This window comes from Anarhichas minor, unplaced genomic scaffold, assembly GCF_050575085.1.
Source record: "Anarhichas minor isolate MPS153535 unplaced genomic scaffold, ASM5057508v1 ptg000003l, whole genome shotgun sequence".
Taxonomy (NCBI): domain Eukaryota; kingdom Metazoa; phylum Chordata; class Actinopteri; order Perciformes; family Anarhichadidae; genus Anarhichas; species Anarhichas minor.
This window is the reverse complement of record NW_027466449.1, coordinates 17,727,501-17,747,500: the sequence shown is the minus strand read 5'-3', so window position 1 is coordinate 17,747,500 and position 20,000 is coordinate 17,727,501. Positions and strand designations below refer to the sequence as shown.

The 20,000-nt window shown below is 44.3% G+C and overlaps 2 protein-coding genes across 3 annotated transcripts in view; one reads left to right on the top strand and one right to left on the bottom strand.

The window, feature by feature from the left end:
- The window catches only part of LOC142959591 (uncharacterized), a 43,374-nt gene extending 27,230 nt beyond the window's left edge, over positions 1-16,144 (bottom strand). For both annotated transcript variants that reach the window (XM_076100936.1, XM_076100951.1), the window contains exon 1: positions 15,789-16,144. The gene's annotated coding sequence lies outside the window, so the exon portion shown is untranslated. The remainder of the gene's footprint in view (positions 1-15,788) is intronic.
- Positions 16,145-19,528: 3,384 nt separating this feature from the next.
- Positions 19,529-20,000, top strand: part of nkain4 (sodium/potassium transporting ATPase interacting 4) — a 45,817-nt gene continuing 45,345 nt past the window's right edge. Inside the window, exon 1 of the mRNA XM_076092354.1 lies at positions 19,529-19,637. The gene's annotated coding sequence lies outside the window, so the exon portion shown is untranslated. The remainder of the gene's footprint in view (positions 19,638-20,000) is intronic.

The following is a 20,000-nucleotide window of genomic DNA, read 5'->3' as shown; positions in this document are numbered from 1 at the left end:
CCCCATGAGGCAGCTCTGAGCTTTTAGACCTAACAGCTGGTTGTGCCCCCCCCCCCCCCCACCAAGCCCACGTTACTGCACTACATGGAGAAGTAACCATGGCAGCGTATCCTCATACAACGGTTAGTATGATATCTTGCAAAAAAGTTACTCCTCAAAATAAATCCAGCAACACGTGTCAATTTCCGCTTCCTACATGCATACAGGCTTTTCAAAATAAACTTCCGTCTTCACCGGAAACAACGTAGTTAGGTTTATGCAACAAGATGACTAGTTAAGTTCAGACAAAGATCGTCGTTTGGGTTACAGTAACCACGGAAGTACCGCAACTACGAATTACGGCTATGAAGAACAGCCAGACGTTTGCAGTCCTGATAGTATCGACCAATCAACGTTAGGAGCAGGATTTGGTTGAATGCACAGACTGTATATAAGAAGTGGACGTAGTCACCGTGTCGTCGCCATCTTGTTTTTTTGCAACCAGGAGTGACAGAAGAGGGTTGAGAACAACCCAAAGAACAACCCAATGCTAAATATCACAATTTTAGGCGAACAAAAACTTTCATGAAGTGAAAACTTGTGAAACACTGTGAAAAGGGTTAAAGTTGTGAGACGGAAACACCGACAACTCTCAGACCGGACAACGCCGGGGTAGCGACCTGTCAATCACCGTGTAGCCCCGCCCCTAAAGCATCCCCTGCTTTATGGTCTGTTTGACTCTAAATGGACCATAATTCACTAAATGAACATCATGCTGTATTGAAGAAGACTTGAAACTAGAGATTGAGACTATAAACTCATGTTTACAATGTTTACTGAGGTAATAAATCAAGAGAGAAGTAGAGTCATTTTCTCATAGACTTCTATACAACCAGAGGAGTCGCCCCCTGATCAATAATATCTATCTGTATAATATCCGACATGAGGGTTTTATAGTTGCGCGCAGCCTTGCCTCTATGTGATCATCTCTACTGTAGAGTTATGAAATAGCTCCAGTGCTGCTGTGAAGGGCGTTGGCTCCTCTGCTGAAGGATCTGTCAAACCGCGGAGGCGCTCTGAGGATCCGCCTGTCAGACTTGGCCTTATTTGTCAGTTCGCTGTGATTCTGCTCCCTCAGCTTTGTCGTGTCACCGCTCGGATTGAGCTTCAGAGACCCTCGTAGACGATTTACATCGGGTCGGTCTTCGCCGAGACGGAACAGACAGAATGCTTAAGCTCCACCAATAACGCCAGTTATGAGGTTTTTAAAGCAGCTTTGAGAGTCTCCGGAGTGCCGTCAACGCAATCCAACGAGGCTGTAAAAATAGGTCTCACAACTCAGATGGTGTCGACAATTTATTTCATATTTAATATTGAGGATGTGCTTCACAGCTGCAGAAAAAGAGGAAGAATAAGAAACACCTTCCAGAAATGCATGACAGCGTCCCCACTAACTGTCGAAACACTGTCAATAAGTACATTATAAGCTCCGCAAAGGTTGGGTTTTATTAGATTGTACCTAATAAACTAACTCAATATATATAAGACGCATTTCGTCTGCTTCTGTTTGTGTGCAATCAAAAAACAATATATATTTCCCTCGATTCAAGATGGACTCAAAGGCATCCCAGAGGACACGCCCCCACCAATCATTCATGTCAGCCCACAGAGATCACAATCACAACTCGACTCAATAAAAAAGTGATGTGACTCAGCGGGTGTCCCGTTATTATTAATGCACACATATTTTAGGGGTTAGTTTTGCATCTTGTCTTTGTTAAGTTTTCGGTTTTGTCATCTGATGATTTCAGGATTACACCCTGAACACACAAGATGTCAGACAAGCATGAGTGCAAACACACACACACACACACACACACACACACACACACGTACACGTGTAGACCCACATGGCAGCGCCAGTTCCCAGGTCTCCATTGGCAAGTGATGTTTTCACACTTGTGTGGGGAGATTGCTATTTCTGCGCGGAACCAGATAACTCAATTATTCATCGCGGATGCTGGTGCACTCACTTTACCTCCATAAGGAAGAGGGCGGGTGTGCGTCGGGAGTGTGTGTGTGTGTGTTCAACGTGTGCCTGTCTACGTGCGAGTGTGTGTGTGTGTGTGTGTGTGCGAGTGAGAGAGGATCTCCAACAGAAGATGAACTGCTGACACGCCGCACCACACAGTGGGAGAGGAGAAAAGGAGCCGTCATAAACATGGCAATCAAAGCGATATGAAGCGGGAGGTGAGGATCAAAGAGCAGAAGGAGAAGAGGGAAGGAATTAGTTCCCTTATCTTCTCTCTGAGCCAACAGTGCAATCCTCTCTAGCTCAATAAATGGTAGCAAAGAAAAAATACTTTTTGAATTACCAGCAAAACTGAAACTCAGCCACCTTTCTGCACAAGAGGAGGTTTTTTAAAAAGGCACCTTGTGCTCCTGCGGTCAAAAACATGTTGAGGCTGTTGTTATTCTCACACATTTCAACAATAAGTACAGAAAGACAGGAGAGAGAAGGGCGTGACATGCAAATGAGGTGGCGACCAGGTGAATTCAAACCCACAACTCAATGGGTGCATTTTACGGTACGTGTTGGCTTTGTGGGAAGCCACAGACCTACACACAGTAGAGTGTAAAGGCTGTGAGCCTCAGTAGTTTCCATTCAATCATCAATCCAATTTTAATACTTTTTTTTTTAAGTCCTAAAAGAAGAAATATGAATTTGGTTTGTTTCCATCAACTGGTGTGGTGCGAATAAACTAAGCTATGCATGGCTGTAATCTACCAGTCAACAGAGTAGAAGAAGAAGTCAGGCTGTTCTCATACTGCATTTGTAGCTATACGATAATAGATGCGCTGTCATTTGTAGATATATCCCACAAAATCCATTCGCATGTATTCCACGTTATCAGACCCCAAAAGTTCACACCAAGCGGCAACCTCCAGTTCTGCAGAGTGAAGCCAAAGCTTCATGTGTTAAAGCTGCATTCTCTCTAGTGTCCACCAGGGGGCGACTCCTCTGGTTGTATAGAAGTCTATGAGAAAATGACTCTACTTCTCTCTTGATTTATTACCTCAGTAAACATTGTAAACATGAGTTTATGGTCTCAATCTCTAGTTTCAAGTCTTCTTCAATACAGCATGATGTTCATTTAGTAAATGATGGTCCATTTAGAGTCAAACAGACCATAAAGCAGGGGATGCTTTAGGGCGGGGCTACACGGTGATTGACAGGTCTCTACCAGAGACGTATACGGCGTCTCTACATCACTCCTCTGCATTCCAAATATGGTCACTTCCGTTGGCGATGGCGAAATCGCCAAACTAGAGGCTTCATAACGGCGACCCACAAACCATTGGATGACGTCACGATGACTACGTCCACTATCTAACTAACTATCAACTGGGCAAGTTTTAACAGTTCTTAGGATCAGCCGTGTTTCTTTCTGCCCGGAGAAGAAGACACACTATGGGAATATCAGGGAAGACAGCAACAGACGAATCAGCTGCTCAGTCATGAGAGTTAAATTCATTTTTTCGGCAAAGGCGTTTCCACATCACATTTTCAACAAAAAACATCTCAAGTAAGGAATTGAGGAAGTTTCATTGAATTTTGCCATTTCCGTACAGCTTTTCTAATGCAATATACTTGAAAATTTATACATATGTGAATGGAAACAGGACTTTCAGTCCCGGGCTTTGCAGTAAGAGAGGGAGTTGATCGGGTCAAACAAACACACGACTCTCAACCGGGATGTTGCTGTTCACATCCCAAATGTTTACACACACACGATGCTTCGAAATGCGTAGAAATATGTAAATGAATACAGTTTGTGTGCTGCCCTGAGTCCACAGACAGCTGCTGAGTGCTGCCCCTAGAGCACGCATATCACCCCTGACACCATATGGAGTCCTGAACAAACACGGCACACACACACACGCACGTAGCCTATAGACATGTCCACACATACATGCACACTGTGCGTGTTAACAAAGACAATTTTACACACACACACACACAGACAGACAAATCCTCACAAACAGGAGAAATCTAATCCTCGTTGCAGACAAAACTCAAAACTACAACCTTATCTATATGAATCATTTCATTTTTGCACGTGTTGCATCAATCACCGACTCCGAACAAGTGAAAGATGTGCACACGTAGGACAGACTCATAACTCTCCACCTGCGCCGCTGCCCCTTATTTCCCCGAGGACGACTCCGGAGAGCCAATTGGAGCAGTTACACATGTCGACACTTTCATGCAACCATTTACCGCGGCCGTCCAGTGGCTCCTCTCATCAGCTTTACGGCCCGTAACGCTCACACGGAGACACGCTGTGGCCCGGCTGTATGTGCACGCTGAATATTCACAGACAAACTGTGTCTCGTTTTGACAGATCACACACACACACACACACACACACACACATGCATTCACATGCGCTTTAGTCTTTAGGGGCAGGCAGAATCTATGAGCAATATATTTTAAATCCATTCCCCAGGGCTTTCTTTTTTTTTACGGGACCGAGCCTCGATCTGATCTGTTCGCTTTCTATGTCAGCACTTCATGAGTCCTCCCGGCTTTAGCCGGAGTTTGTCTGGTGTGTGCATGTTTGTGTTTGCAAGCCTAGCTAATGAGGGAGGGAGGGAGAGAGGGAGGTGGGAGGAGGAGATGTGGAGGAGACACAGGAAGAGCGAGCTGGCACTGCGATGAGTGCATACTGTAAGCTAGCATACTGTCTGTAGCAGACGCCCCCGTGTTTTTTTTGGGTGAGTCACTCCCTGCACTTGCAAGCTTGCATCTAATCTTACACGCCTCGCTGTGCGACGCGCCTCCTGTTCGTTTTGGTGTGTTCAAATTTGAGGGGAGAAAAAAAACAAAAAAAGCACAACATGAACCTGGGTTTGCTCTGTAAAAAGCTTTACAAAAGGCCACAAAGCGCTGGCACACGCCCCTGCGACCGGTCTCCCATTCACCGCCCCGGTGCTAAGTACCATCCGGATGACCGTGTCCAATTTTCACTGGATATTCCATTTCCATTTGAAAGGCGGTTAGCGCCCATTGAGCACTGTTATCGTGGCCGTGCAGACAGAGAGAGAGCCATCGATTTGATTCAGCCTTAAAAGCCGGCTCGCCCTCGACAATGGCGGCTTATGGAAAAACCATTAACCCAGGTGTGTTGCTGAAACGTTAACCCACATGCATGTTTGCCATCCCCTCTCCCCTTCCTCTCCTCTCGGAGTATCCGATGCAGCACCACAGATGGAGAGGAGACAGCAGAGAGAGCTCTGTGGGTTGCTTCTCAATGGACAACGCTGGCTCCTCTCTGAGTGAGTCACGCTGCCTTTCTTTACACTTCTCTTACAAGGCCACCTACCTTACACCTCCACTCTAGCGCAGCTACTGACGAGCTGCTACGCCCGCTCATCACACTGCTCAAAAACCTCTCAGACAAATGTCACGGATGACTCAGGTTACCGACAGTCCGAAACCCAAAGAAATTAGGTTTACGATAAAGAAAGTCCTCACATTTGAGAAGCTTGAACCTTGAAAAATGACTCAAATTATTATTTGGTTAGCAAAATAGTTGCTGATTAATGTCAAGTTGATCGGCTAGTAGTTGCAGCCCTACTTTATATACATATGCTACTAGCTACTTGGCGTTATCACCAGGCGACAACCTTCCGGTTCTGAAAACTTGCATTCTCTCTAGTGTCCACCAGGGGGCGACTCCTCTGGTTGTATAGAAGTCTATGAGAAAATGACTCTACTTCTCTCTTGATTTATTACCTCAGTAAACATTGTAAACATGAGTTTATGGTCTCAATCTCTAGTTTCAAGTCTTCTTCAATACAACATGATGTTCATTTAGTAAATTATGGTCCATTTAGAGTCAAACAGACCATAAAGCAGGGGATGCTTTAGGGCGGGGCTACACAGTGATTGACAGGTGGCTACCACAGCGTTGTCTGGTCTGGGAGTTGTCCGTGTTTTCGTCTTACAACTTTAACCCTTTCACACTGTTTTCACTTCATGAAAATTAATTGTACCATTTTTGGTCGCCTAAAAAAATGTCTTATTCAGCGTTCGCTTGTACTTAGCTCCGCCCTCTCGTGTTACTTGTGGTTGCTAAAAAAACAAAATGTCGACGGCAAAAAATGCCAAACTCAAGGCTTCAAAAACAGCGGCCCACAAACCAAATGGTGACGTCACGTTGACTACTAGCTGTGCTCACCAAATGGTAATATTAGTAATGTGAGTTTCCTCAACGCTGTTTTCATTTCAACGAGGAAAACATCACAAATCACAACACATTAATATTTCACAGGCATTGCTGCTCAGTATGGGAGAAGTAAATCACATCAGTAGTGATTCCACTCTGTGTCTGACCTGCTGGCCCTGCATGTTTAAAGCCAGTGGGATGTGTGTGTGTGTGTGTGTGTGTGTGTGTGGCAGTATGAACGGGGTTAATATAGTGCAGAGCTGCTGCTAATTGGGTTAGTGCACGGTTTGGTTAATTGGGTTAGCAGAGATTCCATGACAGCCTCCACGCTGACAGACCCAGCTTGCTATCGATCCGATGGGTGAATGAAGGGGACAAACACAGCAGGTGCTTTCATTAAACAAGTGTGAGCTTGTGCAAACACAATGAGCTGCACACGCACACACAAACGTGTCAGATTACATTGGAACTTAACTGCATGGAGGTGCAGATCGCATCGAGTTAAAACACAAAAAGGATGACGTGCGTTTACTAAAGAATGGTAACAGATGGCTAAATAAATATGGATTTGTGTGTGTTTGCATGAAAGAGAGGGAAAGTGTGTGAGAGAGAAAAAAGAAAGAGACCACTTGGGACCTCAGCTCCCTTTCATGTGGAGGTGAATACATAAATAATAAAATTAAATCATCAAAAACAGCCCAAAAATAGTCCCGGCTCTTCTCACACAGAGCATCATACGTCCTACATTCTTCAAAGTTATATTAGTCGGTAACACTCTTCAAATTTAATAATCTATGTTTTAAGATGTCACCACTTATACAAGACGTACAATGAGCGAGGTGTAGAGAAGCAGTCCTCCTGAATTTAAATGTAATTTTTGCAAAAAACAAAAAGCGAGAGAATAATGCGGTTGTGTATCTTCAGGCTTTGATGTGCCGCTTGTTTCCGTAGCTACCCGTTATCTGATGGTGGCTAGGTGCAAAGGCGTCAGGGGAGCGAAGTACTAAATAAAGATATTTTCAAGGTTTTCAGGCTCCGAGAAATCTCAACCCCAGTTGTGTCACTTCACTTCCTCGCTTAACGCAATCTGCTGCCTCCTAAAATAGCTCAGTGTTTCTCTGAAGCCAGGCTCTAGACGTAACACCGAGATAGACAGATACGAGTACTTGCTGCAAAAAAAAAAGAGTATGTCAATGCAACAAAAAACACACAAGCACACACAAATAAAACCAACTGCAAGATCTGGATGGTGTGATCCTGCTGTGTGATAGGTACACGTATAGTCTCGGCTGCTCAGGTTTCGATACGGGAGGATCACACAACAACTTTAGAGACAAAAGTTCACAACCTTTACGTTGGTTTACGAAAACCTGCACGGTTTCATTGACCTCACAGAGAAGATGTCGAGCCAAGGTGTCCTCGTGTAAAGAGATATTTCAAAATCTCTTGATTTTGCTCTACGTACCCCTCCAGTTTAAACTCGTGGCATTTCAAAATAAACTTCCATCTTCACAGGAAGTTGCGGTTTAGGCAATAAATAAATTAAACTCTCATTACATCCTGGCAACAACAGCTTAACAGCTGTGAGCACCAACAATAGCCCGGTTGGTTGTCGATGTTCATAATGATAATTTAATGTAATATTTTTTTTTTTCCAACAAGATCTCACTCTGTAACTTCTAATAGCAGAACCAATGAACTCCAGACCTTATCGATACTCCGTGTTTTTACTGCCGTATAATCGGTTCCCGTTTAGAACCGAGTTACAGGGGGCATCCCTACTGGCTTTGGTTCATTGGAATAGATTTGACTGGGCTGGGTGTTTTATGTATGATAATTTAAATAAATCTAGCGTTTCTCAAGATTACCAACCCGCCCTTTCTACGACTGACGTGCCAAAATGTCAGGGCTGTCCTCGACCAAAGAAACTCTCAGTCGACAAACACTCATACGATTAGTTGATTTTATCGACAGATCTGTGAAACTGAGTTTCCACACAAAGAATCAAACAAAAGCACCACTAAGTAAGTCCTTCAGGATGAAAAAAACAAAAACCGACTAATCGACTAAAGAAATCTTCGTCAACTTAGACCAAGACTAACTGACTAAGATGGGGCAGCCCTACAAAAAGGCCGATCTCTCTCTTTATTCTACTTTGTCGGTTGCTCTGAGCGTTTAATAATGATGCAGGTGGGTTTACATTAGACTCAGTTGAATGGTGTTAGCAGTGCGTCACTATCAGACACCGATGGGCACTGACCTATATGTCGGTGTCTGCCGAGTTGACAGCGAGACCAAGGTTGCGAAGTTCAGCCTCTGGAGTGGAGTTCAGCTCTCTTTCCACAAGCCAGTCTTATTAAGGAGCAGCACTAAAAGCCCGAGGATTCTCTTACTAAACCAATCGATATAGGATCTGCCTCGCCACGGTCCCCAGAGCCCTGGGCTCCACCCTTCCTCCGGCTCTCCCTCCGTCCCTACAGTCTCACTCCCAACAGTCGGCATGGTGGGGGAGGTGGACGCCGCTGTGTGTAATTTGTGTGATCCTGCACAGAAACTGGTGAAAACGGTCCTCCGAGGCCAAGCTGGGGAGCACGCCGCCTGTTAATGAATAAATAACCAGTCGGCATCGAACGCCCCGCTGTCCTCGCGCTCTCTCCGAGTGCAGACGCTGATCTTCCGTCGCTAACACCTGTGCGACTGTCAGAGGAATCAATAAACAGCCACTGTTGCAAAGGTGAACTCGCGAGTCTCAAACAGGAAGAGACATTTGTGGCAGAGTGTCACACCTCATAGTCATGCTAACACTATAAATGTGTTGCCAATTATAGCAGAAACGTGCAAATATATGCAAACTGAAACGTGCAAATTCAAACAGATGGATTAGGAAGGTGAAACACACGCATGCACAAACATTTAATAAAAGTATAAATTACAAACAGCATAATTACTTTCTTGGGCGGCAATCTCCAGTTCTGCCGAGTGAAGTCGATGCAGAAGTGTCTTAAAACCTGCATTCTCTCTAATGTCCATCAGGGGGCGACTCCTCTGGTTGTATAGAAGTCTATGAGAAAATGACTCTACTTCTCTCTTGATTTATTACCTCAGTAAACATTGTAAACATGAGTTTATGGTCTCAGTCTCTAGTTTCAAGTCTTCTTCAATACAGCATGATGTTCATTTAGTAACTTATGGTCCATTTAGAGTCAAACAGACCATAAAGCAGGGGATGCTCAATCACAGTAGCCCCGCTTTACGGCGGGGCTACTGTGATTGACTGTGATATCAGAGACGTATACGGCGTCTCTACATCACTCCTCCGCATTCCAAATATGTTAACTGTTCATTGGTTGTGAAAAAAAACAATATGGCGACAGCGAAATTGCCGAACTAGAGGCTTCAAAACAGCAAAGGGTGACGTCATGATGACTACGACTACTTCTGATAAACAGTCAATGCTTGCAGCATATTATCATACAACGGTTCGTATGATATCTTTTACATACGTTACCCCAAATTTTTTTGCGATTTCCTACGGACGTCCAGCAACACGTGTAGATTTCTGCTCCTTACATGCATACGGCCTTTTCAAAATAAACTTCCATCTTTACAGGAAACAACTCAATTATCTCCATGTGCTGACTCAATGGGCCCATTATCAACCGCAGTAGTGTTTGCCAGTTGATGGTCGGAGTTTTAGTTGGATTAAGAGCACTACATACTGCCACTCTTGTGTGTTTAGGACACAATCTGATATTAAAATTTGCTCGGTAGGTGTGAAGCGAAGTCTTGACGAAACACACCTGCAGCCAGCAAGTCGCTGGCTTTGACGCCCCAAATCCCAGCGCGAGAAATGGTTATGTAACGCTCTCCCCTTCCTTAAAGCTGGAGCAGGCGCTCTGTTTTTATGTTGAAGTGTGCCGCTCTAATGGCATAAAGCACAAAGCAGAGGAGCATCCCGTCCTCGCTAATGAGACCCAGATGATTCCCTCTGTTTGTGCAGATTAAACTGGCGTGAACACTTCTCCACCCACAAAAGTGACAAACTTTAAGAATAAGAAAACAAAAGCGTCTCCTGTGTTTTTTTAAGTATAGATGTACTGTGGGGCTTTTGTTAACTGAGGCACCGAGAGTCCAACAGCAGAACACTGAGGTCACAGTGTTGTGTTCTGTTAGTAAAAAGGTCAATAAAAAGATTGATTTGACATTATTTTAAAATTGTGCTTGGCAAAGTTGTGCTGGTCAAAATCACTGCTCTTAATGCACTGGTCCATTTTGAGATTTGGGGCTATTTAGCTTCCAAACACGTCTTCTTTCAGACGAGAGGAGAGAAAACCTCCAAAATACACTTAATGGTGTTTATTTTACTACTTTGTCTGTTCGTGTCTGCAGATTTCGTCTACATTCACCAAAAGTTGGCATAAGAAATTTTTTACGTTAACGGGAATATGCACGGCTGCATTTAAACAGTAATATTAGTGGAATATTTATTTTCATTAGCCATGTAAACAGCTTAAATATTTTTTTTTTTGTCGGAATAAGGGCCAAAAACTGCATACTTGGTGCATGTAGTTAATGTTGCAAATTTCCCGTTTAGAAAGCACCAAAAGCTGACAGAAGCTTCAGCGCAGGAGCATGTCGGCTGCTAAATGGGAAACAGAGGCTGGAGAACATTATCTGCATGTAATAATGGAGCTGCTGTGTTCAGAACGAGAAGATTACGCCTTGAATTATGATTGTATCGCGTTTGACATAATGGGGAGTTTACAGAATATCTGCGTAAAACACAGCTTTTCCTGCGCTGCCTTATTTATTGTGTTGTTCATCGTCGTGTTCTGGGACATTACGCCGTAATGCTGCTGAGACGGGAATCAATACTTATGAATTACAGAGCTCCTTCTCTAATGGCAAGCTGCTGCAATGCTGGACCCAGCCCGAAATGTGTTGTAGTGCACAGACGACGGATACTAAACTAACCGTGCACTCAACAATTAATAAGTGTGTGTGTGTGTGTGTGTGTGTGGGGGGGTGGTAAATGCATGGATTGAAATATCAGGACATGTGACGGCACAGCCGGTGTGGACGCTGAGCTACAACGTGTTAAAAAAGATGAAGGTCTAACTGGTCCTTTCATGTCTCTAAGAGGAGAGCAATTGAAAGATCACTTTTGATCTCTTGTTGCTATGGTGATCTTGTTTTTTGTTTAAATGTACCGCATGTTGTGTTCACCGTAGGACGAGGACGACACAGAAGTGGAAAAGAAGAACTATTCAAAAACAATTATTTTCCGTTTATTTATTCCACTTCCATCTGCTCGTCGTCCCTCTTCGTCCTCCCTTCACCGCCCATTTCCTCGTTTCCTTCCCTTGCCTCTTATTGCCCGACACACGCAGCATTAATAATGGAGAGCGCTCTATGCAGACAGTGGGTTTTGGTGCCCTGAGCCCTTCGGTCACGGATCCACGGCACTAATGCTGGGTGGCAGTCCAGTTCGAGGCCCCAGCAACTCCCGAGTCCAGGCTATAGGGCACATCTGTGTGGCTGACTGGCCAATCTATGGCCCCCAGATCCCTCAGCTATTAGGCACACAGCTGACATGCACACACACACACACACACACTTTGAGGATTCACGCACCATTTGCTCCGTGATCTGTGGAGCTCACATCACACTTTTGCACCTTTTATAAACAACCGAAGGCCTCAGACAACGACTGAATATCTGTGAGCCGCGGTGCTCTGTTCTCTTATTAACACTGTGATTGTCACTCAGAGACACACCATCATACGCTCTAGTCTCTATATAAGGTTTATGTTTATGTGTGTGTGTGTGTGATAACCTGCTATGAAGGAACTATGTCAAGTCTCAGCCTTCTTTAAAAAGCCTATACCTACACCTTTTGAAATGGATACGCTAAGTAGAACCATACAGGGACAACCCTCGTCCCTATATGAAAACCTTTTTTTAGTCCCTGGTTTTACTTGGAACCCTTTCAGGGGGTTCTACCTAAAACCCAACAAAAAGGGTTCCACCATGACCCACCTGTCAAAGGTTCCACCCAGAAGCCTCTCTGGAGAATCTATCCAGAACCATTCCACCTTCTAAAGGTGCTAACCAGAGAACTCTTTTATATTTCATGGGTTTCGTTTAGACTCTCCGGAGAACCGTTTCATAGACCACGGGTTCGGTCTGAAACTCACCCAGGCGGTTCTGCCAATTCTGCATTCGGCCTCATGAGGCTCCTAAAGGGTCTAATGTGATGTGGTGCAGAAAAAGCCACGACAATCATGAACCACAATCAGATCTTGGGGCTGGGAGGATCTCTTAACGCCCATGCTTTCTTTCCCAGCAATCCTTAAAAAGGGTTCTTAATGGAACCTTTAATCTCACAAGGAACCCTTGAAATACCCTTTATTAAAAATAAGGTTCCTCATATGCAAATGGTTCAGATAGAACCCTTTCGTAACACTTATTTCTCAGAGCGTACAAAGTGGCATTTCAAGGAGAATTTAAATCCAGCCACAGAGCATTTAAGGACAACTTTAAATTCACCAAGTTTTGCTACAACAACAGCGAGGTCATCGGCGCCATGATTTGTTCGGTTGTTTGTCTTCTCCACTTCATGGTTTTAAGAGCCGCAAGGTCAAAGGCAGCTGGAGGTGATTCCCGTGGGCCCAGGCTGGCCTGTTCAACTAAAACCCTGGTTAGAGTGGAGAAAGATCTGAAGGATATAAAAGGGATTATTAAAGGGGTGCTCGGTAGAACCCCCTGGGTGGGTTCTGGTTATCACCTTTAAAAGGTGGAAAGCTGTTACGGTTTCAGTTCTTAAAGGTGGACCAACATGCAAGACACCAGACGAGCAGGTAAAATGAACAAATGGCGAGCTTAGATAACAGAAAGCTGTTAGAGAAATAATGTAAATAATGTAAAATAAAACTGACAGGAAACAAGAACTGAAGCAGCAGACTGCGGCAAAACAAAGTACAAAGGAAAGACACCAAAAAAACAAAGTGATGACGAACAGGTCTGACACGAGGAACACCGGTAACAAACGCAGATGAGCGGACACAGAAAGAATGGAAACACACAAGGACAGGAGGCTGATGGACTCAGGTGGAACAAACCAGGGCGCGGCAGACAACCACAAAGGCAGGAAGTAAAACAAGACAAGACACAAGAGGAGAGGACTTTCAAACTAAAACAGGAAGCAAACAAAATACCCCAGGACCATGACAAAAGGCTCTGGATGGAACCTCTAGAGAGGGTTCTGAGTGGAACCTTTACACCATCGAAACGTCTGTAGAACCTCTCATTAAGGTTTCTGGGTGGAACCTTTTACATATAGTTGTAGGTGTAACCTTTTATGTTGGGGTTCTATGTAGAACCCTCTGACAGGGTTCCAGGTAAAACCTTCATAAAGTGTTATGAGGACAAGCTGAATAACCCTATATAGTTGCACTTAGCACCTCTATTTCTAAGAGTGTAGAACAGCTCTGCATTTCTGTTCATTGTTGGATTAAATGAAATAATATCTTTATTACTCTATATGCTAATTACTCAGTGAAAATATGCAATCAGATGATCAGCATTTATGCTTTCTAGTCGCCGATCACTGATAATGTTACGTTGTGAACAACAAATCTGTGTTGGAATCGGCAGGAGGAGAGCTAATAACGTTAGCAGCACCGGAGCTAACAGCTAACGTACGGAGGTTCCAAATTATGACGCGTTCAGGCTCTGTTCAGTAAAAATGAGCTGTCGGAGGAGGAGTCGCCCCCTGCTGGTCAGTAGAGAGAATGCAAGTTGTAAGACACTTTCGCATCGGAGGTTGCCGCCTGCACAGAAGCCGTGTTGCAGGTGTGCAAGTGAACCCGAGAGAGAGAGTGTTTATTTCTGCAAGATGAAGGAGGGAAGGGATGACGGGATGGAAGGCGGATGACGGAGGGAGGGAGGGTAGGAGGAAGGAGCGCTCCAGTCCTGTCGCCTTGGGTGCATCAGCAGCAGGAATTGTTCGGTGCCCTGTGGGGGCCATCTGACTGTTCTGTCACCCTCTGCAGGAGGCTGACTCTGCCTTAAAGTGCTCGGCCCCACCGCTCACCATGCATGATGTTTAATACATACTCGGGGAGAATATTGAGGACGCCCCGGGAGAAATGCAGCACACAAGGCTGCAAGTAAGGGAGTTTTCTTTGTCATGCTTGTAGAACAACCAAGAATAGAGGAGCACCCTGCACACAAAGTGTGTGCATGGGCAGGCTGTGAAACATAGATTCGAACCAGAGCTGGAGCTCAAATCGCAAATTCGAAACGCACGAGATCCAAAGTGTCGAGGACCTCTCAGCAAAAATAAAAACGCCACTCGTATAGTGAGTAGGGGGGGGGGGGGGCAGCTTCACGCCACCGACTTAAATCTGTGCCAGCAAACATAACCGCACGCCGCGTTCATGCGTGAATGTTTTCGGTGGTAAACGGCAGCTTCGCCCAGCGTGCTCATGATGCGCTTCTTCTGCAGTCGGAGCGAGGGTGGTGTAATTCAGGGCATCGCTCCTCAATACGGCAGGAGAACGGGGCCTCAGGGGTGACCCTCCTGCTTAAGTCAACACAATGAGTGTAATGAGGTGAAATACACACACACATATATACAGAGGCACACACACACACACTGGAGATGGGAACCCTTGCTGCATAGTAAGTGGATTTCATTCATCTACATACACTGAGAAGTTCTACTCACACCCACACATTCGGCAGCACAGCGAGCGGAGCTCATTACAGGTGAGGAAATGATGGCAGACTGATTTAGAGATATGGTGGTGGAAGGGATTTAAACTGCTTCTTTTTTTTGCAATCATTTCAAGCAAGACATCCTTCATTTTAAGACTTGTGTGACAAGAAACAACTTGCCTTTTGCTGTTCTCACTGGTGAAAATGAAACATTAAATTGATGTTTTTTTAAAAACTCTGTTTCTGTTTGACACCTCTCACTGGTGACTTCATCAGTTCTGAGTCCATAATTAATCAGCCCTGCTGTGTAAGTACTGGTGCCTTTTTCCCTCTCTTATCATCACATACAGCAACCCACGCCCTCCGGGCCATCGGCGGATTAAAGATGAGCGCCTGTGATAGGAGAGCCACTCACACACACGCACACGCACACAAAAAGCCTTTATTAATTATAGCGCTGCGCCACGACGCGAGCGTGCAACACATGTTCGCTCTAATCAAAAACTTTAAACAGAGAACACGATCGACCTCCACTACTGTAATGCGCTGCATGACATTAAACCTTGAATGCGTGCATGCATTAAGTTGCAGGGGCGTGTGCACGGCGTAAAAAAAAGAGAAGAAAGTGCACCATTTTCCAAATTTGCAAAGGCAACTTTCACACATCGCTGGCCAACCGGTTCGTGCTGCACTTTTACTAAGAAGCATATGAATGATTGATCAGACAGGTGGGAGACATGTAGAGGCGATACAAATATATATATTTATGGATACGGGGTTTTCAAAACTGCCCCAGATGTCACCCTAAAGTGGAACCGAAACGAAAGAGGTGCAGATCGGATGTGTTGTACTCACTCGCCCGCCCGCCCCCAGGTGCGTTAGAGGAGCATCCCGGTCTCTCGCGGCCGGCTCTTCAGATGAGTTCTCCCGGGACAGCGCGCCTTGATCCTCGCTATCATTCTTTGCCAAGCTCCATGCAGCCTCCTCTACAGCAGCCTCTTCTTCTTTGGCATCACATGCAAAACCCAACCCCCCCAAAAAAACAAAAAACAGCTGCCTTTAGATTGTTGTTTTTGGGGTCACGGTCGTCCGCCTCTCGGTATGTGGAGCACCAGTGACAGCAGCGGATGCCTATTTGAGGGGATGCTGACGCGCAACCGGAGGGGCTCGCCTCCTCCTGCCTTTCTCATCTGTGGCTCCATCAGCTCTCGGTGAGGCAACACCATGTGACTCACACAGACGACCGTGTTGGCTTCCGGTAAAAGCTTTCAAAATAATACATTCATAAAATATTTTTAAAGATTATTTACGTTTGTCCCCCCCAATACAAGTCTGAGTTCAACCTAAAAAATATAGCTTCAGGCATAATCCCAAATAGCAAATGAGGAAATACAGTAAAATAAACAACACGCTGCTGCTCATTGGAAGCATATACAAATGAGGAAAACAGTATTTAAATAAAAACAATATTGTATATACAGTATTTGTTTCATTGAATTAAGGTATGTGTAAGATAACCCATTGCTGCTGGAACTCAATGTCATTGAACACATCTCTTGCAGCTTCCAGCCACTTTGAGCAATGCATAATAGACTGTATTAAGTAGTTAATATACCGTAAGGGAATATATACAACATACAATACTAAACAAGCATGACGATATGTTGCTATTGCAAATATCCCAAAAACATTTTATTTTATGTAATTAGTCCTGTAATGCACATAAAATGCAGCTTTTGTTAATATTCTATTGCAAACTGAAACAGCTTTCTTCCGGTGTGAGGGAGCTACTTCACAACCGGTTGTAAATTCCGGCAAAAAAATTGTTTAAATATTTTTAACTATGAACGGTAATATCGTTTACCGTTACCGGTATTCTCTACAACCCATCACCTCATTTTACCGGCCTGCTCACCTGTCCAACCGTCCACTAACATGACTTCCGGTTTGCCGTCTATCGTATTCCTGATTCCACGTGAATGTGGCTGATATTGATTAAATCAATATTACAAAAAAATAATAGACAATGTGTTTGGATATTGCTATGTTTCACAATATGTATATGTTTATAGAAATTATAGAAAATATATTTTCAATATGATAAACTGTGTTTCAGTTAGCTCGCTAGTCAGTGACTGCTGAGACAAGCTAACTTTATGCTACCGTTACACGCCCATCCAGCATGAACAGTAGGCTAACGTTAGCTTAAAGGACTCAAACATTTAGCCAGACAACAAGAACCAGACACATCTGTTCAAGTTATTGTAGTACAAACCAGGGCTAAAATACCAGAGAAAACTAATGATACTGTACAGCCCCAGTCTGTTTCACATATCAGACCATTGTGCTAGAGAGATGTGCTAATATACTTTCTATTTTATAGCTCATTTTAAAATATAGACATAGTCTATTGAAGCTCTTCTGCTAAAACTCGGAGAAATCCTGAGCTATTGACAGGTACTGAGAAATAGCCTCGCTAGCATTAATATACAGGCACAATGTGATATGAAGAACCAGTATTAATCAGTTGCTGAACACTTTGTTTGGATTAATCTTGTTTTACACATCATACATGAGGTCTGTAAGAGCCACTTAGCATTAAGCAAATTAGCTATATATATTTGGTAAACTGTTATCACATCATAGTGAACAGTGCAGTGGTGGCCTTGCTATTGTTATGTTTCTATTATTAGTGATTATGTTTTTAAGTGCTAGAGTCATAAGCTGTAGTCTAGGGAAAGTTGGTGCTAAGATGCAGAGACATCTGCAAACTTTGGAAACAAGTTTCTGTGATTTTTGCATTTTCACATTTGTACAACAGGCTATAGCTACTTCTTGTAAAGAAGCGTCCAACTAATTATGTGCTTTTACTTTGAAGGAAACCTACCTAATATCCTGTATTTTCCCAGCCTTGTGTCTGGCTTGATGCACCTGTGACGGCACCCATTCAATTAAAGCCGACCTCACAGGCCAGCGCCTCCAGGCGGCCATCCGTTAGAACAGCACCAGCTGCTCCAAAGGGATTCTGGGCGAACCAGAATTTCTTCACCAAAGCATAATCCCATTATGAATTATTGACATGCTCCTCATAATAGCCTCTGTATTTGTTCTCCATCGAGTCTGGAACTCTCTTTTGTGGCAAAATAGTGAAGAAAAATCAGATGAGTCTCTGCCTCCCAGGGCACATGCATAATCTTAAACTTTTATGAGCCTGGGCCTAAATAAAGAAGCATTCACGTGCTTGTGGGACAGCCAGTGGTGGCTGTCATGTGCAGCTATAGCAGGGCGGTTCGTGTTGATGAATGTCCCGTAGAGCTGAAGGGGGCAGCTCATTTAGCTGATTTAAGGTTAGTAGATGATGTATTATTCTCCACAGTGGGCATTAGGTGCACCGTTTGCAAAACATCGCACGTTGTCTCCGTTACACAGCAGCTCCTCAGGTGACAAACAGCATTTCAGCCTGAATAATGGCATCTTTTTTGCAAGCCTGTGGTGTAAGCAAACAACTGTTTCACCACAATTATTGCCATTCAATCTGCTGTGAGTGTAAGAAAGGATATAATCTATTTTGCTCTCAAATGAGGAATCGTTAGATCATAGTGAAACACATTTTGAGCGCCACAGAGAGAAAGAGTGGGAACCAGAAGCGACAGCCTCGGACGCTTTCAGAGAGAGCGAGAGGGAGAGAGAGAAAAAGCCTTGTCCTTTTGAGGTCTTTTCTCTATTGTTGTCCACCCACCAGCCAGACTCTTGGGTCTCCTCCACAATGGAAGGTCCCCTCAGAGCAGCTCACCACTGGCTGTCACGTCACTTCACATTAGTGTCTTTGAGGAGAACAGCGGCCCCCGAGGGCCTGGACACTCTTGTCATGAAAGAAGTGCTCTGGACACACACACACACACACACACACACACGAACACACACACAAAGTGAGTCGATAAGGAGGTGTTGGGCAAAATGGGAACACAAGGAGAACTTCCATCAAGGCCTCTAATAGAACTATAACAGTGACCTTATTTCAGCCTCAGTCTCCCTCCCTCCCACCCACTCACCAGACCCACATACACAGACTTTATTTTTTTTTATGGCACACATTCAGAAAACATGTGCTCATAAGAAATGCAGTTGTGAATGAGTGAGCTTCATGTGTGCAAGACGTGCAGGACAGTCACTAATGTATTCCACTAGCAGCTCGTGAGCTTACTGGATTCATGCATCGCAGTGAAACATGACAGCCTTTGCAACAAAAAAGAAAAATTGGTTAATGCCTCTGACTACACACACGCACACAAGAAATAGTCCCGACATTTAATAACATCTTTGCAAACTCGTGTTATTCAGCCAAGCTTTGTTTAAACGCACAGAGCTTTCTCGTGGGAGTTGCAGCTATTCAAACGTTTCCAAAGATTATAAAAGATATTTCCATTTGATGTCATACTGGTTTTAAATATCTCACACAATATTGTTGAAACAAGCCAGAATGAAAGGCGGACTACAAATGTTTTCTGTTGTCCTTGAATACTGCATTGATGAAACGACACCGACTCAAGGTGCACGATGCTTTCTCCAAAGCTTTTAACTGCGTCTGTCCAACTGTCTGTCTGTCTCGTATCTCTCTGTTGGTTCATCGGTAGAAAGTTGGCCTTGAGCAAACTCCATCTGCTGATGAAGAAAGTACAGTTGTAAAAGCTCCAGGAAACGCAAGTAAGTGGACGCTGAGTTGTGATTTTTGTTTTTGTCAAAAAGAAGTCAGCCGATAGAAATTCGAGATGCACCGATACTGATCGGGACCTAATGAACTCGGAAAGTATGCCTGAGGCTTTACACATAAAATAACGATCCCAGTCACTTCCACACAGTGAGGCATACAGCTGATTGATTAAACGGTATCCGATCAGTACTCGGCATCGGCCGATACCCAAAGCCCAGGTATCGCTGTCGGTAGCTGCTGAAAAAGTCAGCTTGATGCATCCCTTCAGCTTTGCATTAGCACAATACACCAGCCTCCATAAAGTATTCAGTCAAAGTCCTGCACAGCCAGACAAACACCTGGTTGTGCACAGATTA